The sequence below is a fragment of the Sylvia atricapilla genome, chromosome 10 (assembly GCF_009819655.1).
Source record: "Sylvia atricapilla isolate bSylAtr1 chromosome 10, bSylAtr1.pri, whole genome shotgun sequence".
In the NCBI taxonomy this organism is placed as follows: Eukaryota; Metazoa; Chordata; class Aves; order Passeriformes; family Sylviidae; genus Sylvia; species Sylvia atricapilla.
Genome location: NC_089149.1, coordinates 14,210,401 through 14,226,980, shown reverse-complemented (window position 1 = coordinate 14,226,980; position 16,580 = coordinate 14,210,401). Strand labels below are relative to the sequence as shown.

General features: G+C 41.7%; 1 protein-coding gene across 3 annotated transcripts in view; it reads right to left on the bottom strand.

Moving 5' to 3' along the window:
• LOC136365507 (glypican-5-like) overlaps positions 1-16,580 on the bottom strand; it is a 347,571-nt gene that overhangs the window by 296,214 nt on the left and 34,777 nt on the right. The window lies entirely within an intron of this gene.

Here is a 16,580-nt window from a genome sequence, read left to right as displayed (position 1 = left end):
GAATGCAAACGACCTCTTGGGACCTGATGGAAATACTCTTTGAATTAAGCACATTCTGGTCTTTCAGGACCCTGGGAACCTTCTGTCACTGCTTTTAGCCCATGCCACCTCTACATACATGATAGATGTTTGGGGGATACGGTTTTTTTTAATACCAAACTTCTGCACACAATTCAAAACAAGTAAAAACTTACACCACATTGGATTGTTTAGGTACTTTACCTGAGTGCACTACTCTACATAAATCACAGGTCTTCAAGCAATGACTAGAGATTAAATCCAAGGCTTCCTACAGATAAGTTTCCTCTGAAGCTACTTCTCTATTACAAAAGCTGGAATCAATTTCAATAGTATCTACTTTGATCATAATTCATACCTGTCACTAAGCTCTCCAGTATTTAGCAAAGGCATTTTTGACAAAGATAGTTTCCTTTTTCTTACCTCTTTTTCTAACAAAAAGCACCCACCATAGCTTCCTGACTGAAACAATTCTTGAGTCTCACTGACAATATCTTTGTTCTCTCCCAGTTCCTCAATGACTTCCCACCAAAATATTCCTCTAAAACTTCAAGTCAGTTATTTAAGGCGGAGAGGAGCTGGGGTCTTGCTGCCACCACTTCAGATGACAGGAGACTGTGACAATGACCAGCAGGCTGAGGGGCAGAGGACAAACTGCTGGTCAGTCACTGCATGGCTGCAGGCAGCCTCCAGTGGAAGGTTCCCATGGATCAGGCCCTGTCTTTCAACACTGATGCTAAAGTACAGCTGTCCCCTTTTTTTATCATTTTTTTTTCTTCCCTCCTCAACTGCTGTTTATCTGGTCTGTGTTTGGACAGGAAAACCAGAAGACCTCAGCCTAACATTTGAAAAGGTACCAGGGACAGGTCTCTCCTGCTGAGCCCATCAAACTCCTGCCTGCTCAGCTGACATCCCAGTGACATCCTCTGTACTCACATCCTTCTGTGCCACATGGCCAAACAGCCAGAAGGAGAAACGTGCACAGTCATTTCAAAAAGGTATCAACACCTTACCATAATGAACCAAGCACTGCATCACCTCCATAAGGAGACACAAGGAATTTGCTGTGACGTAGGTCTGCATTTGTGTCACCTCAAGAACATAAACACACGTATGCATTTATTTAAATGCATTTCAGTCTCATTTTTAATAAATACCAAGACCAAATTACTCACCCTCAACCTTATCTTAACCTGAACTAGCCAGGGGGGTTTGCAATCCGCTAAACAACGCAAGTCTTAAATTTGCAACACGGAGCATTTATATCCAAAGCTGGAATACATGGGAATATGTGGAAGATCATTGAAGTCTGATGCTGTATGAATGATTCCTCTAATAACTGAACAGCATCAAAAGGCACCAACACTTCCTAGAAGTTAAAAGGGGTCAAGACAACTGCAGATTATTTCAAATAACTCACTCAGTGTGACTCAGATTATAAAAGCACTGGCTGCTGGCCATTACATGCATATCTCACTCAAATTTCTTTAACTCTCATACCATTTTATTCTTTGCATTACCTTTGCAAACACAGCCCTGATTGTGAATAAAATTGTTGCCATTCTTTACAAGGAGCTCAGCAGCGGTCAACAGATCTACATAAAGTGCCTGCATAATCCCACACAGGATCTAAATTACTCTAACAGGAGAAAACACATCTCACATCTCTATTTCCTGTACACGAGAGCTTCAAGAAACCCTGAAAATGACCTGGAACTGTTCATTAATTGCACATATCCAGCAAGCACAGAGTCACCCAGGGGATTTTTTTCATTACAGCACACAGAGATATTTACTGTATGTTCTCCATGCCAGGGCTTCCCACTCCAGGTGGTGCTCATGTTTCCTGCAAGGGCAGTGCCAGGTACCCACCTCCTGTTCTCTTTTACAGCACTGTGCCAATGTGCCCAACTCCACTCCAAATTCTCAGAGGCCTGCACTCTATCCAATCAATTAAAGCTGCTTTACCAAAATTGAAAGGATAAAATTAACCTTTAAGATTTTGCTTTTATACATTTGTTTCTGTTTACATAGGACATCAAAGGAATTGCTTTGACAAATTTATCAAAACACCTGCATATTTCATATACCACTCACCTGAGGAACAGACTCCAATTTAGTAACACAAAAGCTACCTTTCTCCCAAATATATTCCAAAAAAAAAAAAAAGCCTTCCCTTTGGTCACAAGCATCAGCAACATTAAATGGCCATTTAACAGTAAATGTCAAGTGTGGGGACATATTATATCAGATATTCCATTTAAATCTTTTGAAGAGAAACAACAAGGTCAGGCTTCCCTAGTGTAGTCAAAGATTCTGGTGGCTATCAAATGCTGCAAACACTCAAATATTAAGTACATGTCACTGAATTAACTGGAGATTAGTAATGCTAAACTTGTTTGCATTTGTTTGAACACTATGGCATGGTTCATAGCTCACTTATTCCAGAGGACCATGCTTAAGAAATAAACGTAATATAATGATCCATCCTCTTTATGACTAGAAAAATACTCCTTCCCCACGTTTCTATTTGTAGGGGGTCTCCCCATTTTCACAAAAAAAGAGATTAATGGTTTCCACTGTACATTTTGGGAGATTTCAGGGAACATTACACATCTTCCTGTGGCTGGGCTGTCACTGATGTCAGAGCAAGATTAAATTGTGAACAGAAAACGCTCTTCACAATTCCATAATACAAAATTGGGGTTTGAAAGGCCTTCCCGTGGGGACAAATAACAAATAAAGCCTACAATGCTGCAGGAAAAAGCCTTCTTGTTCCAGGACTTAAATCACTTTATGAAGGCTTGCCTTTAATTCAACTACAGCAGTATTACTACAGCTTCTGCAGGAAGAACTCCAAGTTACAGCCATAGATGTCAGAATGCACAAAGGAGAAGACTTCTAGTCACTAGGACAAACCTCTGCCACCCAAAAGCAGTCAAATATCTCTTCCAAAAGAAAAAGAAGATTGTTTTACTTTTGTTACCCACTGGAATATGAATTTGGAATAACTGAACACAAAACACTAAGCAATTAAAAAGTCAATCTACTTTTTGCAAAAAGCTGAAAGAAAACACTAATTATTCACATATCTCATAACTCCTTTACACTATTCTGAAAATGTAACAGTATCTGACACTCCATATACTCAGAACTGCTCTCATACCCACACACACGCCCTTGTCTGATATTATAGAATGCTGGCAGCTCTCTCAATTAGAATGTGTCTTGTGGGGGACAAATTACTTGAAACTCAGCCCTATGGACAAGTGAAAATGTGAACTTTCCTCCCTTGTTTCAGCATACAAGCCCTGACGCCTGCAGTTGTACCATGAATGCTCTCTCAGATTCCAGCTCTGTGGGGCAATAAAGAGCTCCATCTGCATAATTACTAAGTCAATCTCCCATCTTAGGCTTTATCCCCTGGGCTGGAACTTTCTGGTTGATATGAAAGCCCACTCTCCAAGGCAGGAAGAGCAGGCTCTGTAAGACTGAACTCAGCTGAAAATACATGAACTCCATCAGTGGTGGGGTCAGCTTCTGTATCAATCTAGAGCCATTTTCATGTTTTCCTATGTATATACGTATATATTTATTTTTAAAAACCTATTTATCCTTTAAAGGCTACAAGAATTACCACACAGCATACATCATCTTTGTAAATCTCTGCACTTGAGCAGCACTCTATGGTACTTGGTCACAGGCCATGATTCTCAACAACTTTCCAAATGCACCCATTCAACAGCCAGCAATCTCTAGTGACAGATGTTTCTGCCCTGACCCTGCTTTCCTGTGAAGAGGCAAGAACCAGAAGTTATTCTCATCAGAGTCTTCATGAATTCCTTTAAATGTATTTGCTAACCCATAATTATGTAAGGCCAAAAGTCCAGCTTGATCTTCCAACACGTTCTAAGTTTATCAAAAAAGGCAGCTGAGGGAACCTTCTCCTGTTCTTCAGCCAGCAAGCTACACATTCCTGCTGGGGAAGAAGGGTAATGCATGGCTTTAGCATCTGCATGTGTACCTGGAGCTTGGAACACCCCACAATTATGCAATTGTTTAGGCTGGAAATGACCTGTAAGACCATGGAGTCCAACCACTAACCCAGCACTGCCAACCCCACCACTGAACCATGTCCCCAAGTGTCACCTCTATGCCTTCTAAATCCCTCCACGGATGGGGACTCCACAGCCCTGGGCAGCCTGTTCCAGTGCTTGGCAATGAATAAAACGTTTCCTAACACTCACCCAAGCCTCCTCCGGCACAACTTGGGTCATTTCTTCTTGTCCCTTGTTACTTAGGAGAAGACTGATCCGCACCTCACCTCATGGTCACTGCCTCCTCTCAGGAGCTGTGGAGAGCAAGGTCTCCCCGAGCCTCTTTTTCTTCAGGCTGAGCTCCCTCAGCTGCCCTGGTGCTCCAGAGCCTTCCCCAGCTCCCTTCCCTTCTCTGGACACTCTGTTCTTAAGATTATTGCTCTGATCAGAAAAGCACTCAGCTGGCCATCACAAGAAACTTACAGCACAGTACTGAAGTCTTAATTTCAGTAAAAATCATGCGAATGGCTCATTACTTTTCAGTTTTGCTGCTTTGAGTGATTCACTGCATAAAGTAAATGATGTGTAAAGTGGAGAACAGTTCAATTTCTACAGGCTATTAAAACAGAAATATGGGAGGTTGGGAGCAGGGAGAATGGTCATGCTGCAGGGGAGTGCTGGTCCATTTAAAACCACTGCACGCCTCTGAGTTTTACAGAAACAAGAAAAATTAGACTTAAAATGAACTCTCTTTTTAAAAACAGGATTGCCCATGATAAATCATGCTCTGCAAGATATACAGAATACAGAATAACCCTTGAATCATCACATGCATTTGGCCATACTGACAGCTTGCAGCATTCACTGCCACAAAATAACTTCTACTAAACAAAAGAATTCTGAAAATCCCCTTTCTCCACTGTGGAAGGCCCCTCCTTTTAGAGTCCTAGGATCATACCAATAGGAGCACTTGATTTCCTTTTTCTGTATAGAAACTGCAAACCCTCTTAAAAGGAAGGTGAAAAAGCAAGATCCACAAAAACTAACACTGCAGTCCAGACTTTATGATATTATCAGTATGCAAATCAAAGTCATGCAACAATTTTCTCGTGACAAAGATTAATTAGAAAACCCTGGTTTGGTTTAGGGCATCCTGGCCTTGATGGATTAGCTTGTCTGGCACCTCTGGGCTGCACTGCACTGCTTGACTCAAACAAGCTCCTGACAATATTCTCTCCTCTATATGGACAGAAGCACCTTTTGAGGAAGAAATTAAATTATGTCACTTGAAATTAAGGTGTAGTGCTCACCAGGCTACTACTTAAGCTGCTCCTATTAAAATAGAAGAGCCTAAATCCTTTAGACTCCTATCAAAATCACAAGCTTCAGAAGTCAGCACCTTTCCTGCAAATCCCCTTGCCAGGAAGCTCCGACTCTTGAATAAGAAGTCTCTGAATGAGGAGAATGGGATTACTGCTGATTTGCTCTTCAGGGACATCGTAACACACACATTTCTGAATCTTTCTAGCCTTTCTTTTTCCAATCCACAATCCTCTACATCTGGAATAGAAAAATCCTTCCCTCTTCTACAAACTGCAATGCTCTCAATTCCCACGGAGTCCAAGCCCCTCTTTACTCAGCAACTTTTTTCTCTTCTAAAACATCTCACCTACCACTGACTGTTCACCTCCAGAAACATAATTTCACCTATTTCCTCCAAAACTCCACTAGGGAGACCTGGGATTTCCTCCTCTTCCTGCAGACCCAAAGTGTTCTGCAATCTACTCTGTCCCAAAAGCCACTAGCCCAGAATGCTGCTGTGAGCAGCCACCTGCAGATAAAGTAAATCTGGAGTGTTCCATGTGATTCTAAATGCACTCCTGACACTCTGTCCTCTGCAGACACAACTGAAAACACACAGCCAGAATTCCTCCACTGCTGGAAAGCTCAAGTTTTCACTACCATGGAATTTGACCTGGAAGACCTACACGGAAGATGCACATCACTGACATGGCACATGGAAAACTTGGGAGAGGTAAAGCTCTAAAAACACTCCCCTGAGCATTTCTGAGCAGATTTCTTCTGAGCATTCCTCAGATGACCTTGTCACCTTTATTTCAAGACATCCCATAGTAAAAAAGTGTGAAACCCGACTCTGTCCACTGCCATCCAGTAACTTTATCCAGTTTACAGAACACATTTCAACTGAAAATTGGGACTGGAGTAGGCACCAGTAGGAACAGACATGGCACTAAATCCTGTTCTGATGTCTTACCTGTGTGATTCTAATTCAGCCTTCAAAAGTCTCTGTGTGCACAATCAGAGCCCACAGGAACAGCACAAGGTCTCTGCTGACAGATTTAAATCTTGGCCATAACCCACATTTGTCATACCTCTATTTAAAGCTCCAGAACTTAATAGAACTATAATACTTATTGCTTATGTTTTCTTTTTCACTGGCACCTAAACAGTTAAAATAGTTTTGTTTGAAAATCCACTTCAAAATTTATGAAAACAAAAAACAAAGACATCACTTTCTTTATTAGAAGATGTACTGATTGAAGAGAGTATGTCAGAGGATACTAAAACACCCAAAGAAATCATCAATAGGCAACATGAGTTACCGTACTGCCAAAAACACTAAAACCAACTTAGTGCATCAGTCACAGATTATTGGTCTGGAAAGAATAAAGAGCCTCTCGAGCCAAGAGATGTTAGTGCATTAAAAACTGCACTGGATCAAAACACTAGATATAATTTCACTAAGGGGAATCAACGAGGAGCATGGAATTTACATGGGGTTTCTTTACCCAGAATACATGAAGTCAGCATCTGGCTTATTTTATTAAAAGTAGCTTTTTTTCCACCTTTTTCTTCAAAATTTTTTTGGAATAGCTCATTGTTTTGCCACATAGCCAAAATCATTTTATTCTGTTGGCAAGCATGTTCAATATGGATTTAATAATAATGTGACTGGGAAAGTAGTTAGCAGATACTATTTTTCACCAGGAGATCCTGGTGCCTACAATGAGAGGCTATTTAAGGTTAGTTTGAAACACTGACATGTGCATGTGTGTTGATGTTTTGGGCTGGGTTTCTTACTAACAAGGCACCAGGCACATGACTTTTGATGTCCTAACAGCAGCCTTTGATTTGAAAAAACACAAGGAATGCTAAGTGTTGCTAATGCTGATCTAAGTGGGATTTTTAGCTCTATTTTTCTGGAATTGTAACATTAGCAAAAGGAGTCTTTTCACTGCAGGTGGAAGGCAAAGCACACGGGTTCTGTTCCAGGGGTAAAATAGACCCTTTTAGCCAGAGATGCTGAAGAACATTCACAGATTTAGATCAGTCTGGCTCTGATTTGAATCAAGTTGATGAATTGTAAATAGAAACACTCTAATCCCACACAGGGACAGCAGGGAACTCCCAGAGCCCCTCTGATGTGCTGAATGGGTTCTTTAGAAAGGAATGCCACACTTCAAGAATGCTGATTGAAAAGATTTCATTTTCCATAAAAAAATAGGAGGAGAGCTTTTTCTTTTTTTTAAATTCTCCCTAGCACCAGCCAAAGATACGCACACAGAGTTTTGATGAATTCTGTTCCTCAATTTATAAGCAATAAGTGTCCGCATTACACAGTGTTAATGTGCCTTATAACAGCGTGTTTTTCCCAGCTATTTAACAAATCACACAAGGTCATTGCTCAGACCTTAATAGTAAAAATGTTGCATGTGGAAACCTCCTGGAGTAAAGGAACTGAAATCACACAGATTATACTGGTTCAGATTTGCTGGTGCCAGAATTATTACCTACAATTTCAAAACAGATTTTTAGCAGAAGGTAAGTGATTTTCGACTTTTTTTCTTTTTATTCTTCAGGGAGTGGTTTAGTTGTGACCCTCCCATTTCAATTTGATCTGTAATTTTATACTGATTGACCACTGTCATAACTCAGAACAATTCTGAAATAAATTCTGAGGACTGTTCTGAGTTACAAGGTTTAAAAAACAAAACAAACCATACAGCTGAAGTTATCACATGGTTTTCTGTTGTAAAGGATATTCATATTCATGCTATTTCTCTTATAATTGCCACTTCTAAACATCACATTAAAAACACACTAAAGATCCATGCTTAATTAATACAATTTAACCCAACTACATTAAATGGTTCTCGAAACAAAGTGGGATGAAAAATACTTAGAAATTTGCTTTATACAATATGCATATCTTAAAAATTTATTACTTTTTAAAATTGAAGAGTAAAAACTCTTTAATAACAAAAACATCAAGATCCTCCTCCCTCTTGCAACAAAGTGCAACCAGAGATAAAACCAAAGACAGAATGTAAATTGAGTCCAAATTTGAAAATAAAAGGATGAACACATCCACAATTCTCTACACTTGTAAGCTACACTGGAAACAAAAAACAACCAACCAGAAATAGCATCCAAATACTAGTAAGAAAAAGCCTTTTCTCACTTACAATTCCACACAAATATTAACACAGTTTTCAGATAAAGTTCCATTTCCCACATCATGGATCAGTAACTGCATCAGTTTTAAAAGGCAAGCAAAGATGAGAATGTGTCCGAATTACTCTAAAGGTCATCATAAGGCTTAATTCCATTTTTATATCCAATCTTTTATCCAAACAAATCATCATGCATGTGAATCTGAGAGATCCAAAGGTTAGCGTGTAAACAGACTTGAGTTACTTCACTCAAGTGCCCTCAGGCTGTGAAACTCATATCCCTGCCAGACCAATAAAAGTTGTACAAAATCAAAATGCTTGATCTCCAGAATGCTGAGTTCTTTGGTCCCAAGCCAATAAAGCACCTACCCATGTGTCCTATCTGTCTTCAGAGCACATGAATCCAGGGCTGACCCTGACTTGTGCAGTCAGTGAGCACAAATGGAAGGAAGATGAGAATGAGGAGTTGTCCTGAGGCATCAAGAAACTTATTTGACAAACCAACAATATATTGAGTGTTCAGATTCTTTTTCAGCCAAACCGGACTGTGCAGGACAGCCCTCCTAGGCTGGATGTCCCCAAACACCTTAAGCTGCTCTGCTGCAGACATCTGAGTGCCACGCTCTGCCCCAGCCCAGGATGACTCCAGCTGCAATGACACTCCTGGAGGGTCACACAAAAACTGGACAACTGGAAATGCCTTCAGGAGACTGAGCCAAACATGGCTGTGAGTGAGACACCACAGCAACAGGGGTGGCCAACCAAGCCCACTGCCCACCCATGGCATGGGCCTGGACAGCACTGCACGAAGCATGAAAACAAAACATTACTGCTCACTGTGTTAGAGTGGCCTTAAGGTGACTGCTCTGCTGTGCAAATACAAAACAGATATTCACTGAAGGAAAGGAGCCTGTACAATTAGGAGTCAACAGGCAGGAGTTGTTTTCAATCATGCAGCTGCCTCTGAGGAAGGAACGTGTTGGGGGCTTTCCTTGTCCTTTTTCTCTTAGGGAATCTCCTCCCATTTGCTCCTGAGACAATAACAACCACACTTAAAAGATATAAAAGAGGTAGCCACCGAGGAGAGGGAGGGGCACAGTTGGCTACTACTCTCTTACCTAGGGGGTTTTCTCTTGGGGAGGGCAGAGATACTGGGAGACTTGGCTGGGGGCTGAGCTCAGCTCTTCTTGCTCTCAGTGTATTAGTTTGAAAGCAAACCAGCGAGCATTTCCAAGCCAGAACTACAGTTTTAAAAGGAAAATTAAAATAAAGGCAAAAACCACTGGCTTAACTGAGAATCAGGATACAGCCTGGCACGCTGTTGGCCAGGGTGATGGCAGCAGTCCCATTAAATGGTGGCTGCAGTCCTGTTGGAGTGACAGATGTGGTTCTGTTGAAGCAGTGATCTTGTAGAGGGGTCTCGTCATCTTCTGAAGATCCAGTGGTGGCTATGTAGCTCTAATCCCCTGGGAATCCAGTAGGCAAGGGCTGGCTGTGGTGTTCCAAACCTGAGCTTATATCCAGGAAGGAATGCTTGGTTCTTTCCCCTGGGCAGAGCGTCTCACACAGGATGGTGTCCATTTTATAAGTCATGCAGTGAGACCTGATGGCCCATTAACAGAAGGTATTCCCCGAGGAATGAGTCATGGAAGAGATAAAGAACACTGCCCCATCTGCATTTAACAGCTTATGAAGATGGTGATGGAATACAGACTTTTGGTTACATTTTACGTTGTGACCTACCACACTCAGCATGGAAGGACCATGGAGCTGCTGTTTACTGCAGAGAGAATTCACTGCCTCCACCTGAGCCTGGCCCTGCACTGCCTCTCCTGCCCCAGGTGAGCCTTTGCTTGTGAAGAGCAGCCAACACACTGGGACCTTATTAACCCCTGGAAAGGACCCTCACATCTCTTCAGGAGCCTGGAGAAAAAACCTGAACCCATGACCCCTCACTCTCTCTTCCTGGAGGGCACATCTCCCAGCTGCAGACATCTCTGCCAGGAGAAAGGGACTGTCTTCAGAAACTCATCCCAGCTTTACCACACTGCAATCTTTGGTCAGAACAAGCAGGCAGTGGTGCTGATGCAGCAACAGCACGTCCATTCTCCTCTCTCGGATGGACATGGAAAGACAATCGTTCTGTGAGCAGCCTCCCACTGGGCCTGGGTGTAGACATGTGGGGGCTGCTCCCCAGAACCTTCACACAGGGAAAGTTACTTGGTTATCACACTGGATATCACACACTGGATGAGGGATCTGCCTCCCTCATCCTCTCCTCATCTACCAGCCTTTCCCATTGCCAAGTGCACCCTCAGTCCTCAGAACCTGAGGTACTGGAAAAATGGCTGTTTTTCACTATTTCAAGCAATGCAGATTGGTGTATTCACATTTGACTGTCCTTCCATCCTGTCCAGCCTGTAATCTTACTGCACAAATTTTTAAGCAACATGCAGTGCCAAGATCAGCTCCATTCTGATTCCTACTTAAACAGGGCCGTGTGCTGCACCATCAAACCCAGCACATGGTCTGGTGGCATTTGATTTGACAGCAGTCCCAAAAGGGTGTGTCAGTGTGTGAGGGGAAGAGTGGGTGGGCTGGAAGCCTGCACCTTGCTTTTAGTATTTCAGTTTTATTGATCTTGAAATAAAAACTCACTAAACTTGCTATAAAGCCCATCAGTCATAAAATAAGATCAAAAGCAGACCTATAGAAAAGATGTCTGCTTGAGGAAAAGACCTTGATGATTGGTTTCAGAAATACAAGAAAGCACATCCTTAAATAATGTTTATAGCCTCAAAACTGCTCTGTTCAGACCATTATAAAATTAGATAAAACTATCTATTGCCTTGAGTGATGACAGGAAAATGAACGTTTCATCCTCTACAGAAGCAGGAATCTTCAGATAAGATTTGTCTTCTGCCATCACAAGATAAATCACCATGGGTCTCATGCTGCTGTAATTTACACCACTTACACCTAGTGTAACTCCAAAGCCTTCACTCAAGTTACTCTACCTGCAAATAGCCATAAGGAGAATAAGGAGATAAGAGAGATAACTTAAAATCTTTGAAACCTTCATTAGTTCTCTGCATTTTCCTTGAAGCTGTGGCCATCCCCCAGCCATATTTTATCTTTGCTATTCATCAGCACATTATTTCTAAGCCTACAGTGGGGTAGACGTGCAGGTATGCTTTCTTTTTATACAGCTTTTTCTACATGTCTTATTTGTCCTTGGAATTCTTGGGTATTCCTTTCTGCAAAAGTAAAATCATTGTTGAGGCTAGTCCTTGCTGCTCTGACCTAATGAAACATACTTAGAAAAAAAAAGGGAGGGAGCAAGTTTGGTGAATGCTTAAGAGATCACAAACCTCACAGCACCACTAGAAAAATGTCTAGATTACAATGTAAAAAACTAACAAATTCTGATTCAGGGTCACTGAAATGACACTTCGTTTTCTCCAGGTGAAGTGTCCCTGACTCATTAAAAACCTCCTCTCCACTCTGAAGTGAGTTGTACACTCAGAAGAAACGACAGCTCACGCTATTAATGCTACATGCACGTGGTTAAAGGTGCACAAGAACCGAATGACCGACTCACAGAATCCATACACACGGGACTCCCTACCAGCAGGACACACGGAAATAAGGTCACTTTTCTTCCCCTTTAACCAATGTGCCCAGCTCCAGACTCATCTGCTGCAGAAGCAACCTCCGGGTGTGCCTGAGCTCGTGTGCTGGGCTGGGTGAGTGGGCTGATGTCAGGTGGGTCACTGCATAACACCACAACACGCCTCGAAACAGAGCTGGAACTGAACAGTACAGCTCTGCCTGTAAGGAAGGCAGACTGAGGATATTGGAAAATGGAAAGTTAGTAGGGAAGGATGGCATCTGTTATTACATGATTTGATACTTCAGACACAGAAATTCTTCAGCCACAGAACTCTGACGGTCTCAGACTGAAAAACAGAACATTTTGCTTCCCCACTATATTGCAGAGCTAGTGAAATGAAGTATCTCTGTTTTGTTTGAACCCTAACCTCATCTCACACCCTTTGCAGAAGTTACTCTTGCACATACAAATATCCAGTATTGCTCCTCTTCCTCCATCTTTTCCAAATTTTGCACCACACAGAGAAAGCAGCAAGTGTGAAGCAGGTATGATAAGCAGTCTCAGAGTCTGGAGGGGGATGGTGGTGAAAGAGCTATTTTTGCTGCTATATTTAGCATAAATATATGTAAGCTATATGTAAGCTATACCATTAGGAGTCGTAAGAATAATTTTGTTTTCAATAAAATTAACTACAGTGGGTTTGGTTCTTCATACATTTACTTCCTCTGCAGGACTAAACCTCCATAAATTGTATTATTAAATCCAAATAAAAAAAAGCACGTGCCAGCCTTTCTTTGCATATGTATACCAGTACTTTACATTTTTTATATCTCATATGTTCCTTTGGCACTTCCTGACTTTCTCCTGTCCCCCAGCAGGACTCAGTGAATGATCCTTCTCTCAGGAATCCATTTTTGCAGGTTGCCAGGAGGAGGTTTTTCAGTAATGAGTTCAAGCTGGCTCGTACCCATTGTGTTCACTCATTGCTGCTTAACAATATATTCCATGGCACATCCCAATGAAGTAATCTTCACTGGGGAAACAGAACCCTTCCCTCTTCTTTGGAATCATAATTGAAAAGGTTTAGTTTTCATTCTATTGGAGCCAGGGCCCAAGCTCAATTAAATCACTGCAAAGATTATCAGGGCTTTAACTCCCTTTGCACCACAGCCAAGGTGAATGCTCTGTTCAGTTTGGTAAAACTACACACATTTAAATCAGGAGAAGCCTTTCTTATTCCTACGTTTGCAGGTAAAAAACAATATTCATCTTGGTAAAGAGCTACTTCAGCAGTCACTGGTACTATACCCACCTAATACCCACAGCTGCCAGCACTATTCAGTAACTTCACACTCAGCCGAGAAACTCAGGTTTGCATGCCTGAAAACTCACACCTTGGTGCTACAGAAATCCTTCCAGTGACTTCAGGACAGCAGTGGCTCAACAGGAACTTCTCAAGGAAACACTTCTGAATCACTACAATTCTCTTTATTCCCAGGGCACAGATACACTCTGATTATTCCCAAGGGTACTGAAATTAGTTACAGACATGAAGACTGATATGATTCATAACTTATGCAAAAAATCAACAAAAGAGCAGTATGAGTTAAAACAATTCACCCTCCCACGGTGGTCTGCTGTTCTTATGTCACATTCGTTTGCTAGTGCCCCAAAACGTCAACTTTTTTAGAAATAAATTTGGTGGCTGTCACATATTCTGACCATTTTTTTTCCAGCTGACTATACTTGAAAAAGTTACTATTTCTGGAGTGTGAAGATTAAAAATATTAAAAACCGATCCCTTAAATTTGTTTTTATATTTGTACCTTTACACCTACTCCCCACTCTGTGTGCTATTATCATGTCTGTGGTTTCCAGCATTTTATACCTCATGTTTACAACTACCACGTGCTCCTTTTCTGCCAAGTTCAGTGAAGAAGGAAGGATGCAGTGTGCTGCAGGAGGTGAGTCCTGCCAAACCCCGATAGCCTCTTTTCACCTCATTCACTCTGCAAAAAGAAGTGTTCAGATTTAGCAGACTGTAGGAGCATTTCAGAGACCCACACATCTCTGTGCTTTTAAGATATAAAAATTTCTCATATTTAATATGAACTGCACACCTATATGACTGGCATTTGGATCATTTCCTGCTGAGTCAGATGCAGAAATAGCCCTGATTTTTTGCTTCTAGTCCACAGAAAAAAATAAAAAAACAGCTTTTTTCCACATGCCAAACCTTTTCCTTAGAGCAATCTGCACAGGTAGAAACAGAAGGAAAGTATTCCAGAGAGATTAGGCCATATTTTCTGTCCTGACTTTCACACAACCACCTGGCCCAAAACTACTAAGAGAAAAAAGGGGATATAACACATGAGGAAGTGATTAAACGCATGTAGAAAAGACGTTCTAGCTTAGATAACTGGTTTCTGTCTGCTTGTCAGCTGTTATTTCTCAGAGTGCTATTTATCCACCCAAAATTGCCTACCCAGCTGTACGAGCACTGCTGGGGGAGACAGGATCTGCAGCTGGGCTGGGGCAAGCTAAGCCTGGCCATGGGAGAAAGAATGAGGAGTTCCCAGAGCACTGACTTCTACACAAGGTGCCAGTGAGACACAGGGCTTCAAACATCCCAGGAATCTCTGGCCATGTCTGGAAAATGCAGGTACTACAAAGAATCCTTCTCAGAACACAGCTAAAAGGGGCAAAAATATAAAAGTTCCATGTGTCCACAGATGCATCTCTAAAATCCTGGTAGCAGAGACATACAATGTATTGCTACAAAAAGCCTCTATTCCTGTCCATAGTCTTCTGTTTACAATAAATGCTATGAAGCGCAACAAAAGCAATAATAGAAAGGGAAAAGAAATTATTATATCCCCTACAGACATACCTCTTTCCCACAGCAATCTAAAAAAGGCTCAAGGAAGGTCTCACAAACATTTTACAGCACAAATCGGGAAAAAAAGTTACACAACCGCAAAACAGTCACGGCAAAAAGGGTAAGAACTGTCAAAGCTCTTCTTTCCATCAAGAATCCATGAAGGTTTGCATCAATACTCACCTTCCAAATGTAAACATCTGCAGAGATTCTAACTTTAGGACGGTACAAAGACAAAAGTCTCAAGAGAGCAAATGAAGAGAGGCAATCTCAAGCCCTTCTCTTTCCAAATAAAAGATTCAGAGCAGATGAAGTGATTCTCAGCAGGACAAAGCCATTGGATCCTCTCACATCTGACAAAAAACACCTTTAATTGTTATGAGCAGTCCTGTAAGACTGAGGGAGAGATCTGGGAGTATGCAAGGAAGACACAAGCCACAAATTCTTACTTCCAAGTCCTATTCTTACATTACTTCCATTCAGATTCACACCAAGGCTGAGAGCTTCTCCACACCACATCTGAGGAACAGGGGAGGTCAATGGGAAGCTGCCAGGCAGCAGCACCAGTCCTTTCCCCACAAAATGGATAGGAAATAATGCAGTTTCTATCCATAACCACACAAATCTTCCTGATCCTGAAATCTGAGATATCTGAATGCAATGTCTTGAGCTTTTTGCCAGGCTGGTGACAATTAAGAGATTCAGTACTTCTTTAAGGAAACCTCAACTCCCCACAAAAACTGCAAACAAAAAGCATAATCCAATAGCTGTTTCCAAAATTATTTACTCTCCATCTGCACGGCCTGAAGTGAGAAATGCAATCCAAACAGATGTCCATGAAAATGGCACAAGACCAGGAATCTACACTAACTTCAAATTTGATATGTTGCACGTGTCATTTCACAGATGAAAAGGCATGTCCATTAAAAAATCATATGGAAGAGTCAGTTTCAGTGAGAATTGTGTTTCCATACTCTGGATTTGAGCAGACACCTCTACATGGTTATAGCACAGCAGCTACTTTGATGTACTGGCATTTCTTTAAAAATGTCAGTGTCCCCACACTGGTGTCACAGGGCTGCTCCAAGGGCTGCTCCAAAACAGCCCTGACAGCCTTGCCACAATCCCCCCAAAAAAATCACAAAAAAAGGACACAGTCACAAAAATCTCACATCAGCAGGGTTAATTTCTTACCTCCAAAGTCTGCTACAATTCTACATACTTTTTAACAAGTTTCTCTGAAAGTGAACACATGAATTACTCATTTCAAATCAAGTAGGCCTCCTCTTTTTAAACAGAAGTATCCGTCAAACCTGCCAACCCCCAATGCTCTCAGCTGATGGGTGACCAGGGAAGCCAAGACATTATGAACTAAGATCAAACACCAATTCTGAAATCTGATCTAAAAATCCCAACAGAACTCAGAAGGCTCTCTCTCACACTGACAAACATGACCCTGTGGCTTTGACACCCCCTCCACCTCTCTGTGGTCCTGTGTTACAGGGACTGTGATCTTCCAGGACTGTCACAGTGACTTAGGGCTTTATATGCAGCCCAAG